At 39.2% G+C, this 21,031-nt stretch overlaps 1 non-coding gene across 1 annotated transcript; it reads right to left on the bottom strand.

Annotated features, from left to right (window-relative positions):
- Nucleotides 1–1,003: 1,003 nt before the first annotated feature.
- Nucleotides 1,004–1,075, bottom strand: trnat-ugu. The gene has a single exon. It is a non-coding gene; the product is annotated as a tRNA-Thr (tRNA).
- Between the last annotated feature and the right edge of the window lie 19,956 nt (nucleotides 1,076–21,031).

Below are 21,031 nucleotides of genomic sequence, written 5' to 3'. Positions count from 1 at the left end.
AACTAATTATTCTATTCATAATTAATTGTTAGTGCAGGAATACAATTTAAAAGAGAAAATTAATCTTCCATGGGTCAGAAACTTGCCAATTAGTGGAACTGATACAGCAGAAAAATACACAGTAGTAAAATTAAATACTTTAGCCAAATAAGTTGCTAGATAATGCTATGGACATTATATTAGAAAATCTGAGTAAGAATTTAATTAGGTTCTTGGCTGATAGCCTCTATTCGTAATCTATATTCTTTCATTGTTGTTCATGTGTATCATGTTGTTAAGTAGGTAAATCAGTGTAATTTCAAATATGTCACCTTCATAAACAAGACAGTTTCACTGAGTTTTGTTTTGCTACAAAACTGTACAATAGTTAGTTCTGAGTAGTTTCTTAAAGCATTGATTCATAAACCTGACCTCCTCAGACTAGCTTTCTGTGCAAAATCAGCTAGCTTTTATAGCTGTTTATAGAATGGTCAAGATATAGAACTGACCCTAGGATGATTAGAGGCTTAATCCTATTTAATCAGTTGGCTACAACAGCACAACATCATGGAAGACACCTGTCCATTGATGGCTCAATGAGCTTGAAGGAAATCACTGAGCACAGACCATCAGTAAATAGCTGTGTTGATATTGCAATATTAAAGAATAAAAGATCAAAACTGCAAGTGCCTGAACATTATTTGAGCAACAGTGAAATTATTGGGAGCAAAGCATAGATGTACACTGAAATTCTAATATAGTGGGGTATGTAAAACACAAGTAATAATAATAATAATAATTCTTGCATTTGATATAGTGCTTTTCACGTTTTCTAGATGTCTCAAAGTGCTTCACAGCATATACTGTAAAGTGAATTGATTGTGTATTTGTGGGTGAAATGTGGTAGCCAATTGCACACAGCAGTGTTCCACAAACAGTCGTGGATTGAAATTACCAATTTATTATTGTTTTTTTGGGGGGGATTATTATCAGGCGTGTGGAGTAAGGAAACTTGCCCAAGGTTTCACCCTGCTGGGAATTGAACCCAGTTCCCTTGCTTACAAAGCGAGTGCTCTAACCACTGAGCTACAGGACTCCACATCCTGAGCTACAGGATTCCAAGTAACAAACTCATAATAAATAATAATAATGATCCTTACGTTTGATATTAGCACTTTTCACATCTTCTAGACACCTCAAAGCTCTTCTCAGATATATTGTAAAGTGAATTGATTGTATATTTTGTAGGTGAAACGCAGCAGCCAATTGCGCACAGCAGTGTCCCACAAACAGTCGTAGATTGAATAACCAAACTGTTATTTGATTTATTTAACTTGGTGTTATAAAATATAAGACCTGCCCGTGAGCTAACAGAGTGGAATGATTGGCAGGGGACTGTTTGTGTACTTTGTGCAATATTTTTATTTATATTTATATAATTTATTTATATAATTTTATATAATTATTTATATATTTATTTATTTATATAATTTATGCAATACATGTGCAATATCATTTTGATTGAGTCATGTTCGATTCCAAGGATAACATGGGTAAATATTATTTGCCAAGCCACTTCATACATCTTGCCCATTATTTTGATAATGGGCAAGATTGGCTTCCAGTTCTTGAACAATTGCTAAAAATGTATGAAGTGGCTTGGAACAGGATATCAATTAAAGCAATAACTAATAGTTGATGCTAGCAATCTTAGGCATTAACTTAAGAAAAATATGAACCAGAACTGGAAATTTACAATCAATACTTTGGGCCGATTGAGAGAAGGCTGAGGATGCCTTTGGAACTAGGTTTTTCCCCTCTGAGGGTTCGTGAGACTGAAGCAGCCAACCTGCAGTATAACCTTTTGCCTAAAAGCTGAAAAAGGTAGGAAAAGATGCAGTAATTAAATAACAAGAGTTAAAAAAATGCTCAATTGGACTTGGTTTATTTTGCTAACTACTAACCACACTGTAAATTGTATGAAATATGTGATGATTTTGTATCCGATCATGAGATAAAAATCTGACTGTGAAAAGCCGAGCAATCATAAAACACAAATCAAAAAGGTTTTAGCCTGAAAGAAGATAGTTGTTTCCAGTTTTTGTCAGAACCCAATTGCAAGCAGACAATAATCACCCTCAGGTCTCACTCATTATATGCAATATTAGATTCCTCCACAAGCCTTTATCGTTAGCTCGGCCTCACACAGTCTTATAGTTGCTGAAATGGGATGCTCACCTTGAGGTGATTCTCTCTCTAAGTTGCCTGCCATGGAAGCTATAATTACGCTTTGAGCTGCTGAACCATTGACACAGATACCTTTGGCTCAGGTTTCTACAAAAGCTTTCCAGCAGTCTTCCTTTGCTAAGGATGCCCTGGTCTTGTTTTTAACATGTGCAGGTTCATGATCCATCTGAAATTGTTATGCAGGCTCATAAGATTTCCCTGAAGCTTGCATTGTTATCACAGATCCCCAGGTTTCTGCTGAACTATGAGTTGTTTTGTGGTGGTATTGCTTTTATAGCAATGTTTTGTGTACAGCATTTTTTCCAAGATGGTTTTGTAACTGGCAAGCTGCCAATTGACTCTATATTTATCAATTGGAAAAAAAAGTAGAAAGGCATGGTCAGTCATTCCCGATTTGCAAAAAAATACAATTGACATTATAAATGCTTGGGTTAATGCCAGTTGAATTGATTGCTGATGGGATGACCACAAATGAAGGCAATATTATGCTGCTTCAACTTCCAAACCACCCAGCATGATGAAGACCAGACAAAGCTTGCTTGAGGAAGCAATGAAAAGACTATTATAAATTTACTGAGGGCACCAACTGCATCTCCATGAGTAAAACAAGAAATGATCTAGGAGCCTGGAGGTAATGAACTAACATGAATTGTTTTTCTATGAAGTATAATTTATCATAGTTGTAGCTTTTCATGTTTTGCATGTACTGGCTTTCAAATCATATGCCCAATTTTCAAAATTGGATCAATGATCCAATCCAATATTTCATCAAGTGTGCAACATTGTTATACATTTGTACAAGCCAGATATTTTCAAAAGGTAACAAATATACCTGTAGTAAATAAAATAATCCCAAATAATCAGGATATAAGATCGGACATCCATTCTCAATTTTGAGTTGTTTTCTGGCTTTCTGTTTTATGTTTAAACTATCGGGGCTAGTGGATGTGTGAACTCTAAGCATGTTTGAGGCCTTTCCCAAATGCTCTACTAATTGACCGACCATGCAAAAGCAATGAAGAACTTTGTTCAAATCAAATTTGAATGATCATTACACGTATTATCAATACACATGTTCTGTGTGTGTGTATATATATAACCTTTTCAATTTTGCTATCAAGTGAGGGTGGGAGGGGGAGAGGGTTGTTGTTGTAATGAGGGAAATTAATCATATTATGTTATACAATCAATGAGCAGCATTCTGGAAATGCTGGGATTTTTAAATGCAAAGTTCTAGTTGCAGAAAGAGCAACTTTCCAATGTCAGTGATATCACCTGAGTATCACTCTAAGTGATGCCAGTGTTGTAATATAAAAGCAATAACAATTTATTTTTCCTTGGATAAGTACTAGTTAGACACAATTTCATTGTGTCTAGTATGTGCTTATTTTTTGAATTAAAACACACTAGAATAGGAGGATTAAACACAATGAAAACCCAGAATATTTTTTTTGCTAGATGTATGCACAGGGAAAGCTAATATTTACAATTCAATGACATCAAATAGAGCTATTCAGTTATAAATTGTATAAACTAGAGCACCGATGGCCTAAAATTCTATGCACAATTGGCTGCCTTGTTTCGTCCACAAGAATATACAATCAATTCGCATAACAGTATATTCTGTGAAGCACTTTGAGACATCTCAATGATGTGATAAGGCACCATATCAAATGCAAGGATTATATACTATAATTACTTAGATGAAATATCAAAAATAATTCATTTAAATCAAATATTAATGTTTGTTAATATCCTTCCTGTCATTTTTTTTTTTCACATGTGAGTTCAAGTCCCATAGCAACTTTGAGCTCATAGTTTTGCCTAACACTCCACTGCAACGCTGGGGAACAATGAATTGTTAGAAGTGTCATTAGACTTTAAAATGAGGTAGACGTTATGTTCCATGGCACTACGCAAAAGTAGTTGTCATGGCCAACAATACCTCAGATAAAACTGAACATTCACTTCATGGCTGTTTGCGGACTATATTGTGCGCAAATTATTTGCCATGTTCGTCAACAAATATGCAACCAGTGCCTTCAACAGTAAATCCTGTGAAGAACTTTGAAGCATTTTGACAATGTGTTATAGTGCTATATCAAAGCAAAAATGATTTAGTACAGTCCTATCCGTTTACATCAACAACTTGGGGAACCAAACAGATTTTGTTATCATAAAGGGGTTTAGACAAACAAACCAAACAGGTTATGTCAATTACTGGCAGCCGAGGTGTGCCCCAGGAATTGTAGCCAGGTGTTGTACTCACTGAGTGCGTCCAGGGGTACTCTGCATGTGCCATGTGCCCCAAAGTTCAAGTTGAGAGTTTCAATGCTTTGTTCTGATCACTGAATGTACAAGTGCTCTTCGGAGTGCTAGGTGCAGCGCAGGGAGGCAAGGGTTAATAATCAATAATACTAATCCTTGCATTTGATATAATGCCTTATCATACCTTCGACACGTCCCAAAGCGCTTCACAGAATATACTGTAAAGTACATTGACTGTATATTTTGTGGGTAAAACGCAGCAGCCAATTGTGCACAGCAGTTTCCCACAAACACTAGTGGATTGAGTGACCCATTTTTTTTTTTGGGTGGAATTATTACCCCCAGAAAAGGAATCCACCAACTGACTAACAATCGGGTTCCTACTTACTGCTAGGTAAACAGAGGTGGGTGCAGTAAGGAAACTTGCCCAATGTTTTGCCCCGCCAGGAATCAAGCTCGGGTTTCTCCCTTGCGAGGCAAGTGCTCTAACCACTAAGCTACAGAACTGCACTGCATGTCTGCATGTCTGCATAAGTGGTAAAAACACAAAGTGTATAATGATGTTAGGGAGCTGAAAACATTGTCGATATAAACATTCTGAAATTTATGTCGACGTCAACATACATGGTAAGTTTAACATGTTCCTATGAGGAAAAGGTCCCTGGACTTCAAATTTTTGTCGATGTAACCGGGATGTTGGTATAAATGGGTTTGAGAAAACAACACCAAAATGACATATGTATAGTGCCCTTCACTTTGGGAGGACTTCCCAAAGCGCTGGACAATCAGTGTTTTGAACTCAAGTTGGGGTAGCACAGTATTACATACACTATTATACCCACTGAAAAGTGGGTAGCACTGTATTATATGTCCTTTAGATACATCCATTTTGAGCTTTTCTGATCTTGTTTGTCTCTCCTTTGTCCCTATTTTACTATTTCTGTTGTGATTTAAGAGCTGTCACTCCAATCTGTAACCTTATTTCTTTATTTTGCTGAGATGTTTTTTTTGTCACTCCTTGCCACTTTATTATTTTGTCAATGTTGTTGGTGCACTATTATGCTCACAGGTCTTGCAAACTCAGGCACTTCATGTCTCCTATTCGTGTATAACAGTGTATAGAATGCAGATGGACAATGCTGCTTTCACTATTCTGTACATATTAATGTGCTTTCAGTAAAACTTTCACAAGAAATGCAAAACATTGCCTGAAAACATTGTCCTTCAGGGAATGCATAGAAGTAATAAATTAACTTCATGTTACATTTCTAACTCTCTCAATGCCAGAACATCATGAGCAGATAGCATTCCCTTTTTCATATAAAAGCATAACATTTTAGTTGAAGTTATGATAATACATTCATGTTTCAAGGAAATAACTTATGCATATACAGCTACCAGGCTTAATCCTAAAGAATGGGTCTTTTACCCAATTTGTCACCTTATCACTGTCAATCTTTGTCTTTTGTCTTGTTTGACAAAAACTTGTTTGAGTCTGCCCTCTAGTTATTGTTGTCTAATATATTCTTGATCTTGTGTGTGTATGCGTGTATATATATGTGTGTGTGTGTATTAGAATAATTGTTACATTTGATACAACACCTTTAACATTGGGAGGACATGTGAATCATTTAACAGGATATAATATAAAAGTATAGTGATTGTGGCAAGCATGATTTTTGCCTTTTTCCATTGAGTAATGTGGATTGCTTCACAACTCCTTCTGGTGATATTTAACTTTATCTGATGCTTTATAATCTTTTTTTGTTACCACCAGTGGAACATCAATCAGCAAGTTTGTTGCCACATTTCTTTGCATCCTTGCATTTGGTATAGCACATTTCACATCAGGGGGATATCCCAAAGCACTTACACAATATACTTTAAAATATAGTGATTGTGGTTTGGGGTGAACACAGCAGCTAATTTTGCACACAGCAATGTCTCACAAACAACCATGGAATGAATGACCAATTTTATTTGGGGGATCTTTAACTTCCACCTGAACAGGCAGACAGGGCCTTGGTTTAACATATCATCCATCCAATGGACAGCATCTCCGACAATGTAGCACAACCCCAACGCCACATTGAAGGTCACCTTAGATTATATGAGTTCCAAGACCCAACGTTGTATTTGAATCCACAACATTTTGAATCAGTAGCAAGAGTGCTATGATGTGTGAGCTACCATCAACTCAGAGTGCTACCACCAACTGAGCCAGCCAGAATCTGCAGTAATGATTCATCAGCATTGTTCTCTCCATTGAAGTCTGTGTAGGATTGGTTCAATAACTATCTATTGATGAATCTCAATATGATTCCCCAGCACCTATCTCTGGAGTTATCATCGGCCACTAATGGGTAATAATTCCTGACATGTCGCCGCTTTTTGTCCTCTTGCAATTTCTCCTCTGTTTTTCTTTGTTAATTAATGCTGTAGTGAACCAGTCGGACATGCCATCTAAAACATTAAGCCCAAGATATGTTGCATGGTTGCAGGTTTTTAGCTGAGATTTCCTCATTCTAAGTGCACAAAAGTTACATTGATTAGTAGAGTATCTCCTCATGAGTGTTAAACTAAATTGATTTTCTATCACAGAAATAATTGCGTATTCATTGATATGAAAACATGCAGTATGAACAGCTCACTTTTTCTAGAATATTAGAAGACAACTTTTTTTTAGTACTTTAACAGAATGTTCATTTTTAGCACATTAAGGTGTCATTGACCATCTTTGTCTGAAATGTTCTCATGTTTATTGCTGAAAACATTTTTCAACCATCATTACATCATGTTTATCATTTCTCTGTGACCTTCAACTCTGTAACTGATAATAAGTTCACTACATGGTTTCTTCCTAACACTAGATTTTAGTTTTGCTCTTTGGAATTTTTGATTCATATTCATCATTAAGGCCAGTGACTGGCAATTCTTCTATTAACACCAATCCTCCTCTGTGAGAGCATTTTTGCCTAAAGTCAGTGTACTTAACAAACTGCCACGAAACATAATCATAGAATCATAGATTCAATGGCTGATGTGCAGGTCTTTGTGTCCAAAATACTCATCCGTGGTCAGACATTAACAGAAATATTGAAAGACAGAAACAATGGCAATATTAGAATATCACATTGAATTTCACTTTTTCCACTTCCATAGCAACATAATGATAATCGTAGATCATTTGTCTCATCAATTTTTTGTCATTAAATTGCAACAGGTCACTTATTTTCCAGTACAGGACTTAATATTCATAATTCCAAGGTATCTTTCTATCTCCTTTAAAAATAAACCAATGGATTTTGCGTCTATAGTGCTCTGGGGCAGTGCATTCACATTTTTACAGTCTCCAGTGTGAAGAGATATTTTCTGATTTTACTTATAACTCTAAATTTAAGACTATGGGAATGAAATATTTTCTCTAGGCGATCTCCTGTACTGTTCACAGAGTCGTAAAACTTGGGCTCCGACCTGAATTCTCAACGCAGTTTATTTGGACAGTTTTGTATATGTTACCAGGGATTATGTTATGTTATTATGTTATTATTATGTTACCAGGCAGATATGCTGGCTATACAACAGTAGTGCTGCAAGAGTCCTATTTATGGTTATGTTTCTTTGTTTTGGATCCCCTTTGAGAATCAGGTACAGGGATGACTCTTACCTGTGATATCATACTCACTGTGATATCATCTCTCTGCTTTCATGCTTCCTCCACCTACTTCAAAATAAACACCGACTACTTTCCTCTGAAGATAAAGCTCAAAATCCTTATCAACTGATGATTTTACTGAAGTCATGTAGGGTTACATTGCAAAATCACAACTCTATCATAGTTTATCAAGTACAAGAAATCATATTATTAATACTGTGTTATTATGTTATTACAGTTCAGATCACTCTATTAAGGTAGCTCCTAAGAGGTTTGCAATGGTGGGTCAGCAAGACCAATAAGACTACCACATTACACTTGAATGGATGTTACATTTGTTAGTATATTTGAACTTCTCAATAATAACTACTTTCTACATAAGGTGGACATCTTGTCACCAGGCATCTTGTCAAGCTATTTCTGAATTGGCTTATTAACAGTTACAGTTCCACCATCGATTATAGGAACTATAATAATAATAATAATCCTTGCAATTGATATAGCACTTTTCACGTCTTCCAGACGTCTCAAAGCGCTTCACAAAATATACTGTCAAGTGAATTGACTGTATATTTGTGGGTGAAACACAGCAGCCAATTCTGCACGACAGTGTTCCACAAACAGTCGTGGATTGAAGTGACTAATTTATCATTTTTTTTCTTGAGAGATTATTATCAGGCGTGTGGAGCAAGGAAACTTGCCCAAGGTTTCACCCTGCCGGGAATCGAACCCAGGTCTCTTGCTTGCGAGGCGAGTAACTATGCTTGTCTTGCAATGTCACATGCATCCGCATTCAGTTTGTAGATTAATTAACTGATCTTCTCTAGTTCCTTATTTTGTATGTTGCAGTCACTTGGAATGTCCATTGTATCCTACTGCATCATTATTATATAGTATAAAGTAATATTTAGATAAAGTACAGTTCTGAATCCTTGGGGAAATCAATTTGAGGAAAATAACATTGTGGGTCTTGCATGTAATTTCAGTAAAGACTATTGATAAGTAAAGAATCTTTAAATCTTTAAATCCTAAACTGTTTTCAGAGAGAAGCTACCATGCAAATACAAGTTAACACTCACAATATCAGTTAGTCTTTCACGTTATATTTAGACGTAACAAAATAAATTGCCTTTAATTTCATTAATTCTGCTTTTTTGCTGCATTATTGGTGGTGAATTGCAGCAGCAGTGGCAGCTAATCACTGTCAAACTTGCAGCATAAATGGTGTCTCAGTTTTCTGCAGCCACTCTCCTGACAGTGCCTGGAGGAGCTGACTTCAGGTCAATGAGATTTTCACCCATAACCATAAAAACAATGTAAAAGAACTGTCATTTTTTTAGCTATCTTTTGTTATTTTCCTGTTTCTTTATGCAAAAATATCTCTCTTTGTCCTCCATTTATTCACTTGTCCCTTATTTTGTTAAGTCAACCTTTTATCCGCAATGTTTTCTATCATTGTCTTCAGTATTGTCTTGTGTCTTTTTATAAGAAACTCTGCTTTAATTAATCAGTTTTCACCTTGCTATTAGCAATTTTCCTTTTATTCACAGACATTCTCTTACAAACTTCTACCCCACAATTCTGCTCTTAGTATTTTAAAGAAGTCTCATTTCATGCCAAAAGATTCTTGTGCTGTTTCTGATTCCCTATATCGATAGCAAATCTCCCTCAGTAGCTTTAGTCACACAGCCCTCAGTCTCTCTCCCTTCTGATGCCCAATCACTAGCTCAACAATGGGTTTAACCCATCTTCATTTTGTTCTCTCTATTATATTGCTGCTTCTCTTATTAATTTTTCATATTACTACACTTGTGTTGGAAAAATCTGTAATGGACTATGATGCTTGTGGATCCAAACAGATGTCAAGAGTTGCAGGTCTGCCTCACAACAGCTGTCAGTAGTGTACAGATGACTGTGTTGCAATTTAAACACTTTCTTTCTTCTGGAAAATATTTAAGTACATCTAGCGTATAATAGCATAATAATCATACTTTCTCCAATGCGTTCATACCCAATGTTAGTTCCTCCCCCGAAACACATATACCATCAGTATGTGCATTGCTGCCAAACAACATAATAGTGAGCATATTTAGAAATATTGGAAAACCTTTGCAAAATTTGACTAACATTTTGCGGGTAAAAAGATACCATATTTATAGGTAAACAGGTATTAAGAAAAGAATGATTACTGGAAATAGAGTGTAATAATCACTGGCAGGCAATAGACCTCAGTTGTACTTGGATGACTATAAAATATGGCTACTTAACAAGCCAGATATAGATCAGTATACAAACAGTATTGTAAAATATAAGACAAATATAAAGAAAAGAAAGAATAACATTAGCATTTTCATAGAGCCTTATCTTGTAAAAAAAAATCTCGAAGCACTTTATAGGCAATTACCATCACACATGTCTTTTTAAAATATGCTGACATTTTGTAAGATTCAACATAAGGTGAATGACCAATTAATCTGGAATATTGTTGGCCAAGAGCATAGGGAGAAACCTCCTTCTCTTTGAGTATTGCCACTGGACCTTTCATATTCACCTCAACAGATGGGACCTTGGCTTAATGTCTCTTCTGAAAGATAGCGCCTCTGACAATATGGAATTTCTCTGTACTGTACTGAAGTATTTGTCTAAACGCATGTCCCCATGTAGAGCTTGGACTAACATCTTTGCCGAGGGAAGTGTTCTTCAAGTGAGCCAGCCCAGGATATCAATACATAATGTAGGATTAAGATAACACCCTGATTAATGACAGGAATGGGTTATCAAGAAGGGCAGTTGAGGCCAGGAAACTGGAGTCATTTACTGTGATGGAAAGATGGTAGAGTGGGCATTCAGAAGGATGAAATCAAATGAGTTGAAGGCTCTTCTTCATCCAAACCAATCTTGTTATCCTGTGAGATGGATTGTGGTATTCCATGAATGGGGTTTGACCCTTTGTCCACAAAGGTAACCTGAGCAAGAGAGACTTTTTTCAGTTGGTTGGGTGGAGAAACTCATCACCATACTTAAGAAGATACAAACCAGACTGAGAGTTTCATATATCTATCCCACATCAACATTGATGTTTCTCCTTTGCCTGGATACAGCTTGTATCGTTCCTCCGGGTCTGGCCTCCTCCTCGTCCCCAGAGTCATCCGCTCCACCCTCGGCGGCCTGCCTTCAGCCACTATGCTCCGAGGCTCTGGAACTGCCTACCTCACTCCCTTTATCTCATTCCCTCCCTTCCCATTTTCAGGTCTCTGCTGAAGTCCTTTCTTTTCGACCGCGCCTTTGGTCACCTTCCTCCCCCTCCCCCTGGCTCAGTCCCAGGATCCGTTACTGTAAAGCACTCTGAGACTCCATCTGGCATGGAGGGCGCTATATAAATCCAAGTTGTTGTTGTTGTTGTTGACCAAGTTGTCCATTGATGGAGCTGACAACAGTTAATTTACACTTGTCTGAATATATGGGTTGAAATCCCACTGTTACGTTGTGTCTGAATTTACATTAGGTCAGAAGTGGTATCACACCAGTTCAGGGATCAATACCCTCCATAATAAAAGGGCTGCTTAGCTTTAAGACAGAAAAGTACCCAGCAAAACGTTTTTTCTATCAGCGAATGTTGTGATGGACCGGTGGCCTTCCTCATTCAGCAGCTGTGAAACAATTCACTTAGTGAATGCATCAATCTGTCACGGCTCGGCACAGAGCTTATAGCTGCAGGCAGATAACAGAATGCTTCCAAGGCACTTGCTACTTGTTAACAGATACTTGTGGAGTCCTGTAGCTCAGTGGTTAGAGCACTCGCTTTGCAAGCGAGAGACCTGAGTTCAATTCCAGGCAGGGCGAAACCTTGGGCAAGTTTCCTTACTCCACACGCCTAATAATAATCCCTCCAAAAACAAAAACAATAATAAATTGGTCATTTTCAATCTACGACTGTTTGTGGGACATTGCTGTGCGCAATTTGGCTGCCGCGTTCGCCCACAAATATACAGTCAATTCACTTTACAGTGTGTTCTGTGAAGCGCTTTGGGACGTCCTCCCGACGTGAAAAGCGCTATATCAAATGCAAGGATTATTATTATTATTATTATAGGGCCATGGAGTTTTTGGAAATCTTACCGATTAGTCTCAGACAATGTGGGCTCAGATGTTGAATAGTGGGTCCTGAATAATAATAATAATAATGAATGTGAACCCCCTCCATATGGCAAAGGCAATGATGTTGGTTTTGATGTAAATATGAAAATACTTCATCTTTTATGAAACTTCCCAAACCTCTACAGATAAGCAAAATGTCTAGAGTGAACTGCACCTCATCAAATGTGTTTTTTTTTAAATGCAACCTTATGCCACTACACAATAATTCAGGGAATAAAATATATTGGGGGAAATTGTGGAATATTAACACAATCTAAATTATGATCCAAACTTTACCTTTGTCTTTACCTATCTACAGAGTTTGAGAGTATCCCTGTCCTCATTCCAGTTAGTCGTTTGCCAACCTATCTGTTTTAGGAAGATGGGGACAAATACAAATAAATATAACCCCATTATGCAGCAGCTTTAGATTGAAACAGGGCATGCATGGAAAGCTTTTCAAATAGAAAAGTCAGAAATCATCCTATGGTCCACCAGGAGTCTTCAGCAATCCATTCAGGCTTTCAATTTTCAAAAATATTTAGAGAATAATGTGTATTGTTAACTCATACTCTTAAGGCAACAGTAACTGTTAACATGCAGGCATACAAAGCAGATTGCAACATTAATAAGATAAGAAAAGCCATTCTGTCCGTTAAGCCACTTGTTGTACAGACAACTCAACATTTCCGAAATGTGGGTTCAAATTTGCCGACTCTATATCATGTACTGGACACACCATTATATATTTTCTTAACTACAATGAGTTTTTCCTCTTTGCCGAAATGTGGAACTTATCTGTTCTATAACAAGATGTCCTTCCAAATGCCTATGTCTTTGTGATCCAATCCAGTTATCTGAGGTTTCATTTGATTCAACACAATGAAAAATCTCTCTTCAGACCACATGTGGCCATTTGACAAATTTGGGTCATTCAATGTGGTCCCTGTGCTCATTATGTGGTTATTTGTTCCTGCAAGAAACAAAAATTGTGACAAGAAGAATGGTCAAAGTGACCATTTTCAGGTGGTTATATTTTCCCTTTTGATACAGAAGCTGTCAATGTAAATCACTATTAAATTCCACTTTTTATATTTCAAATATCTACTTCCAGGCATTGCACAATTGAATTCACAAAAAATTCTATTTGGTAAGATAAAATCTCAGAAAATCTGAAATCAATTAAAATTTATCTTAGGTTTCTGGTATGATGTTATAATATTGAGATGTTAATATCAAGCTGTCTTGTATTAAAACAAATATCCCCCCAAAAATTGTTAAAGGCAATAACCAATAAAATATTTATTCATTTTACATGAGGCTTTCAATGAAAGTTCAATTATCTTTTACTCAATTCTTAACTCTGCTGTTTTGAAACCTGTCTTATCTTTCTACAGATGTATATACACTCTCAAGATTTGTTTTTCAGAAAATCCTTTGAATACCTTTTAATGTACCATTTTGTAAGAGATTTTCAAGTTTAGTTCAAATGCTTCATAGAGGTAATCAATCCAATGCATTTTACAAATAGTTTCAATGTATAGCTAACGCTATAGAAAGTCTAATCTATTTTACCAACAAATGTCATTGGACAGTCAGAACTATTGTTTGTAACAAGTGGCGATGGATTACGTTGTTTTGACCTATTATTTTCTATTCTTGGTTCTGGGGAATTGCAGTTCTCTGTTGTTTGTGCACGTTTCTATCCTGCAAACAATCTTTAGTACCGTATTTGTTCTTCATGTGTGCACTAAACTCAAAGGCATCTTACAATTGTAGTAAATTTCTTATTTTTCCTCCAAACCCTCTAAAATCTACCTGAGCCTTAGATTCGGTGGAGCTATAAATGTGAGTAAGTATGATCAATTGCTACATCAAGGAATTATTTTCAACATTTTTGGGAAGATTTTTTTTCAAATCTTTGCTGTGATTAATGAAATGTGACGTGAAACAGATTGAGCATGTGATTGTGTGTCTCAGGTGTTGGAAGATTGACAGACCTAGGGTCTAGCACCATTTAATTTTGGAATTGAATAGAGAATAAAAGAATGTTGTCTAAATAATAATGTTCTGGCTGAGCATTCTTAACTATAGTTATAACAATAATAATTATTCCATTTGGTATTGCACCTTATCACATCGATGAGATGCCTCAAAGTGTTTTCACGAAAAAAAGTTAATTGACTGTATTTTGTGGGTAAAATGCGGCAGACAACTACGTTCATAGAGTATGAATGAAGAAATGCAAAAATCTAATGGCCACTACTACGAAGAATGTTTGTTGCTAATATTACATTGCCCATCTCTACAACCAACTCTTCCCCCCAACTCCCTACTGCCTCGTTTCCCATCCTTGTTCGGCTCCAGAGACTCCAAATCCCCCAGTGGATCAAATTCAAAACGCTCGTTCTATCCTTCAAATCCCTCCATGGTCTCACCCATCAATCTATACCCGTGACCTCAACCCCACTGACTCGGCTGTTTCCTTCACTCATCAAACATTGGCCTACTTCATGTCCCCCATCCTAACATGATATGGATTAACAACTGGCTAAAGGGAAGGAAATGGAGGTTAACTGTGAGGGGAGCTAGGTTGAAAAAGGGAAGCATTAATCATGATTGCTGCAAGGCTAGAAAGCTGGATACACTTAGCTTAATGTTGTGATTGGGTTGGTATACTGAAAAGGTGAGATCAAATGGCCTAAAGATCAGCTTCATCTATCCATTTGCTGTGAACTGAGTCTAATTTTATGATTAACAATCCCCCAATCAAGTCACCTGAGAGCAATTCAGGCCCAGTGAAGCCAGCAGAACCCTGAACATATAAAATTATTCTGACTAAAAGCAGCTGCTCAGGGCACTCAGATTTAAATGTTCTCACAGCACATTAAAATGTCTGAAGCACTATTTCATATTTGCAGTATCATACTCACACAGTGGTCAACTCTTATGGTGTTTGGTTCCAGTGAAACACAGGAGGGATAGATGTTCTATCTTGAGGCTTAGCTTGATGTACTGTTGAATGCTGTGCTGGCTGTACCTTACTCCTAGAATTGCCAAAAAACATCACAAAGTTTGGAGACAGCAAGCATTTACAACTTTAACACATTACCACATGTCAGCTTCAACAGATTCTTGCCTGAGGCAGCGATGAGCCTTATGATAAAAATAAATCAGATATCGAAACAATGAAAAATTGTAAAGATATTAACACTTATTATATGGTAAACAGAGGAAATCTGCACTTTGGCTACATTTTGTGTTAATCATCCTACATAAACCACACTTTGTAAGCACAAGTTGTTGCTGAATAAGTTGTTGAGAGGCTATAGAAATTCAAGAAAGAATCCTTCTGACACACTTGGTGAAATGAGCAAAGCATTACCTCCACCGATACTGATACTCAATGTATACCCTATTAACATATGTTATTTTCTATATAAACATCTGTCATCAAGTAATTGGATTCACTGTCCTGTATAAACATGCTGCATGAAAACCAGCATTTTGCACAGCTTGAGATAGTTATACATTGGAACTGGAGGAAGTCATTCAGTCCACTGAGAGTGTTCCACTTGAATTGCACGAGTGAACTAACCCACCAGCTTTGTCAGCCCAATGCTTAAAAGTACATCAAGGTCAATTGTTCACCTCTGAAACCTCCCTCCCTCTGGTATTTGTTTACAATTATTAAAGAACCAAGAAGCAATGACGTTATAAAACAATACCTGATTTTGAACCATGAACCAGGGTTCCCACTCCATACACCAGAGTCTCTGCTCCATAAACCACGTACCTGATTCATAAATGGGATTCCCCACTTTGTACTGGAGCTCTTTATGGAATGTGAAGGCAGGTGTATGGTTTAGTGACCTTGGTATATGTAGCAGGGAGTTGGAAGTACTCCTTTCAAGTGCTTTGAGATGTCCTCCTGAACCAAAATGTGCTTTATCAACTGCAAGGATTATCAAATTCTATTCCCTGTTGAGATATCAATAGTCCATCGTGCCATTATTCAGTTTTGTTTACCAATAATTGGGTATTCTATAGCTCACTATTAACCTTGTGGTAGCTCTTCAGTTCTATCCATTGTGTAGTCTCAATGAATTTATCCATATTTTACCGATGAGCCTCTTAAATCAGTTCTTAAACTCTGACACTCGGCTCAACAGCTATACCTCCTTCTCATCTCTGACACTGGATAAAATACTGAACAATGTTTTCTAAGGTTCTTAAAGTGTTTAACTGATACTAATTTGATTGTTTCCTTCCATTAAGCATTCCCTTTGGACTCATCTAATTTCTTGTCAGCCATTGGTCAAATCCTAGTTCCAACAACAACAACAAGATTACATTTGTATAGCACCTTTCACGTCGGGAGAATGTCCCAAGGCGCTGCACAGAGAACAGCATTTCAGACCCGAGCTGAGGTTGGGGGGAGGGGAGAAGAATGGAGGTGGCCGATGGCATGGTCGAAGAGAGAGTCTTGAGGCGAGACTTGAAGGAGGCTAAGGAGGGGGCGAGGCAAAGTAACTCGGGGATGGAATTCCAGAGGTTGGCGGCAGAGTGGCTGAAGGCTCTCCTGCCAATGGTGGAGTGGGTGGGGAGGGCGACGTGGAGCAGGCTGGAGCCGGCTGAGCGGAGGGAACGGGTGGGTTGATAGGAGGTTAGGAAGTCGCAGCGGTAGGGTGGGGCGAGGCCATGGAGGGCTTTGTATGTGAGCACCAGGATCTTGAACTGGATCCTCTGAAAGATAGAGAGCCAATGGAGTCGGACGAGAGTGGGGGAGATGGGGTCACGGAATTTGGTGCGGGAGAGGACATGGGCTGCAGAGTTCTGGATTATCTGCAGCCTGTGGAGGGAGGAGTTGGGAAGGCCGACAAACAGGGCATTTGCATAGTCGAGCCTGGAGGTGATGAAGGCATGAACAAGAGTTTCAGCGGCCTGAGGGGTGAGGTAGTGGCACAGTCGGGCGATGTTACGGAGGTGAGGAAAGGCAGAGCGGGTCATGGCTTGAATGTGGGGGAGAAAAGACAGTTGAGGGTCGAACAAGACACCTAGGCTCCTGACTGGCTTGGTGAGTTGTAGTGTGCAACAATGGAGGTTGATATTGCCAGAGCCTGAGGTGCTGAGGCGCTGGCATGAGCCGATCAGGGAGGTCTCAGTCTTGTTCACATTCAACTGTAGGAAACAGCAACAAAATTACATTTGTATAGCGCCTTTCACATCAGGAGGACATCCCAAAGCGCTGGACAGAGAGTTATGGACCTGAGCTGAGGGTCAGGGAGGGCAGGGGGTGAAGCAGGGAGATCGAAAGCATCGTCGAAGAGGAGGGTCTTGAGGTGGGTTTTGAAGGTGGCAAGGGAGGGGGCGAGACACAGGGACTGTGGGATGGAGTTGCATAAGGTCAGTGCAGAGTGGCGGAAGGCCCGCCTGCCAATAGTGGGGTGAGCAAGGCAGAGTAAGTGAAGCAGGCCGGAGGCTGCTGAGCAGAGGGAGTGAACAGGGTGGTAGGGGGTTAGGAGGTTGGAGAGGTAGGGGGGAGCAAGACTGTGAAGGGCTTTGAAGATGAGGAACAGGATCTTGAACTGTATCCTCTGTGTGATGGGAAGCCAGCGGAGTTGGGCAATGGATGGGGCTGATAGGGTCGGGGAGCCTAGTGCAAGAGAATGGGCTGCAGCGTTCTGGATGATCTGCAGGCTGTGGAGGGAGAGTTGAGGAGGCCGACAAGCAGTGAATTTGCATAGTCAAGCCTCAATGTAACGAAGGCGTGTATGATAGTTTTGGCGGCCTGCGGTGTGAGAAAGTGTCGGAGCCGGGCGACGTTGCGGAGGTGGGAGAAGGCAGAGCGGGTCATGGCACAGATGTGGGTAGAAAGGATAGTTGAGGGTCAAACAAGACCCCAAGGTTCCGGACTGGCTTAGCAAGGTGGATTTGCAACCTTGGATGGTGATGCTGTCAGCGCCTGAGGTGAGGAGACGCTGACGGGAGCCAATTAGGAGAGCCTCGGTCTTGTTGCTGTTCAACTGAAGAAAGTTAGCTCTCATCCAGGACTTGGTATCTGACAGACATTCTGTCAGCACTGCAGTGGTCCTGGAGTCAAGGGTGAAGGCAGAAAGATAGAGTTGGGTGTCATCCACATACATGTGGAAGTTGACCCCATGTCTACGGATGATGTCACCAAGAGGGAGCATGTTGAAAAGTAGGGGACCAAGGCAATGAAGTGGAGACGGTGAGAGAGATAGGAATCGAACCAGGCAAGGGCAGATCCGTGAAGATTGAGTAAAGCGCAGAGGCGGTGTATGAGGATAGAGTGGTTGACAGTGTTGAAGGCAGCAGAGAGGTCGAGGAGAACAAGGAGGCAGAGGGAGTTCTGATCACAGATGTTCAGAATGTCATTGGTGACTTTAACCAGGGCTGTTTCCGTGCTGTGGGCAGCGCAGAACCCGGATTGGAGGGGTCTTTTGTCTCAGATAGAATGTCCTAACTTTAAAGATCAATTTCTTTTGAATATTCTTTCCATCAGCAAGTGAACTGGCTTTTCATTTGCTTCTTTTATATATTGTAATGTGCTTGTGCTGCTCAACCAGGAGGGAGGCCAGTTTAGAAGCAGGTGGCCATTATGTGAGTGGGGAGCACCGAGATCGCTCTCTTCTGCTGTTCAATTCCCAGCCTCAGACATTGAAGTAGGATCAGATGAGGCTGAACGCTACCAATCTCAGATAAACAGGTGTACATGGATTGAGCCAGGTGATGAGGCTCCCACTCCATAGGATAATGGGAAGGGCAGATGTCAATCATCCCTCTAATCGGCTGCAGTACTATTCTCCCAGTGAGATACTCTAGGATCTGCTGCAGAATGGAAGCTTTCAGCTGGTCCTTGGGAGATGTCTACAGATAGTGTAAGATGTGTTCCTGCACTGAGGATCTTAGAAGCATCAGATGCGAAGCAGGTAAGGGAGTAGCCATTCCCTACTATAGGTGCCCTTCAAATGAGTTTTACCTGATCTATTGGCATTGGGCCCTAATACATTTGTTTCTTCACCTGACTTTTAACTGCTTCTTCCACAATGCCCCTGTACACTATAAATATACAAGACAAAATGATAAACTGCTGACTTCTGTGACCAATAACAAATGATTTTAACAAAAACCCATTGTGATCATGTGGATGATGCTTTCTAAATTGTCCATCAGTGTTTGAAGGGAAGTCATTCTCTTCAGTGTGTGCTCTGTAAAGCCAGCATAGGGTTGAAGCTTTCAGCTCAGATGAACCTAATAAACGTTAGGGAGTTTTAACCAACATGAGCTGGGATCAAATTAATTGAATGAGATCTGTGTGTTCAACGATATTACTTTGATCGTACAAGTATATCATTTAGTTACAAGTTGTTCTCAGTGTTCTTAAAGTGAGACTTTTAGATAAAGATTCTACCACTTTGATCATTAACTTCAATGGGATCATAAAACATGCTGAGAAAATCAACATGGCCTTTGTAAAATCCTAAGAGTGATTTGTCTTCACTTCACCAATCACATCATATGGATCTTGAATATTTGATTATTCTCTTGCATATTCTTCATGATACAAAACTGTAAAACCTTAAAATTAAAGGGGGAGGCTAAATATTCAATTCACAAAAGCATGAACAGCAACAACAAAATTACATTTGTATAGCGCCTTTCACGTCAGGAGGACATCCAAAGGCGCTGGACAGAGAGTTACGGACTCGAGCTGAGGGTCAGGAAGGGCAGGGGGGGGTGGGGAAGTTTGGAGTTTGTAAGCATAAAGGTGAGTTTTGAAGGTGGCGAGGGAGGGGGCGAAATGGAGGAACTTCAGGATAGAGTTCCAGAAGGTCGGTGCAGAGTGGCGGAAGGCCCACCCGTCGATAGTGGGGTGAGCAAGGCGGAGGAAGTGAAGCAGGCCGGAGCCCGCTGAGCAGAGGGTGCGAACAGGGTAGTAGGGGGTTAGGAGGTCGGAGAGGTAGGAGGCAGCAACACTGTGGAGGGCTTTGAAGGTGAGGACCAGTCTGCCTGTTCAATTGGATGTTAAGATCCCATTGCACTATTCGAAAAGAGAATTACATTTCTCCCTGCGTCTTGGCCAGCAATCTCTCCCAAAAATCAACCATTAATTTCACGTGTGTTTGAAAATGTGCTGTGCATAAACTGGATTGCCACTTTCGCCTATAAAAACACAATAGCTGCACAATACAGTAAACCCTGTGAAGCACTTTGAGATGTTCTTTCAATGTGAAAGGCAGACTGTAACAGTGCAAAATAATTATTATTACAACAAATATTCTTCTATTTCATTATTTTAGCATTGCTGTTATTGGCAGCCATATTGTGGGAAGTCTGGAACTTTCTGATTGGCTTTTTTTGACATTCAATCTGGACTCTTAGCGTGCCAGAACTGAGCTCTCCCTTAACATTCCCAAGTGAAAACGTTCATTCTTTTAACAATCCTTTAACTCTCTCAGGGTAAATCCACTGGAATTTCAGGCCCTATATTCTCCTGGCAGATATAGAGTTGCATTATAGAGAGCCCTTTTACGGCCTCCCTGAATAACATTTTACCAAATGGTTCCCTTAATTGCACGCACTGATTGCAGTTTTGTAGAAGTGATCCATTAAAGGCAGTTACCAATTCCATTGAGTGAATAGAGAGGTTAATCAATGTATTTTAATGTACCTGATTTAAGAGCAAATTTTGTGTTTCCTGAGATATTGATAATATTAGTG

Source organism: Callorhinchus milii, unplaced genomic scaffold (genome assembly GCF_018977255.1).
Source record: "Callorhinchus milii isolate IMCB2004 unplaced genomic scaffold, IMCB_Cmil_1.0 Scaffold4, whole genome shotgun sequence".
NCBI classification, from domain to species: Eukaryota; Metazoa; Chordata; class Chondrichthyes; order Chimaeriformes; family Callorhinchidae; genus Callorhinchus; species Callorhinchus milii.
This window is presented reverse-complemented; position numbering and strand designations above follow the sequence as displayed.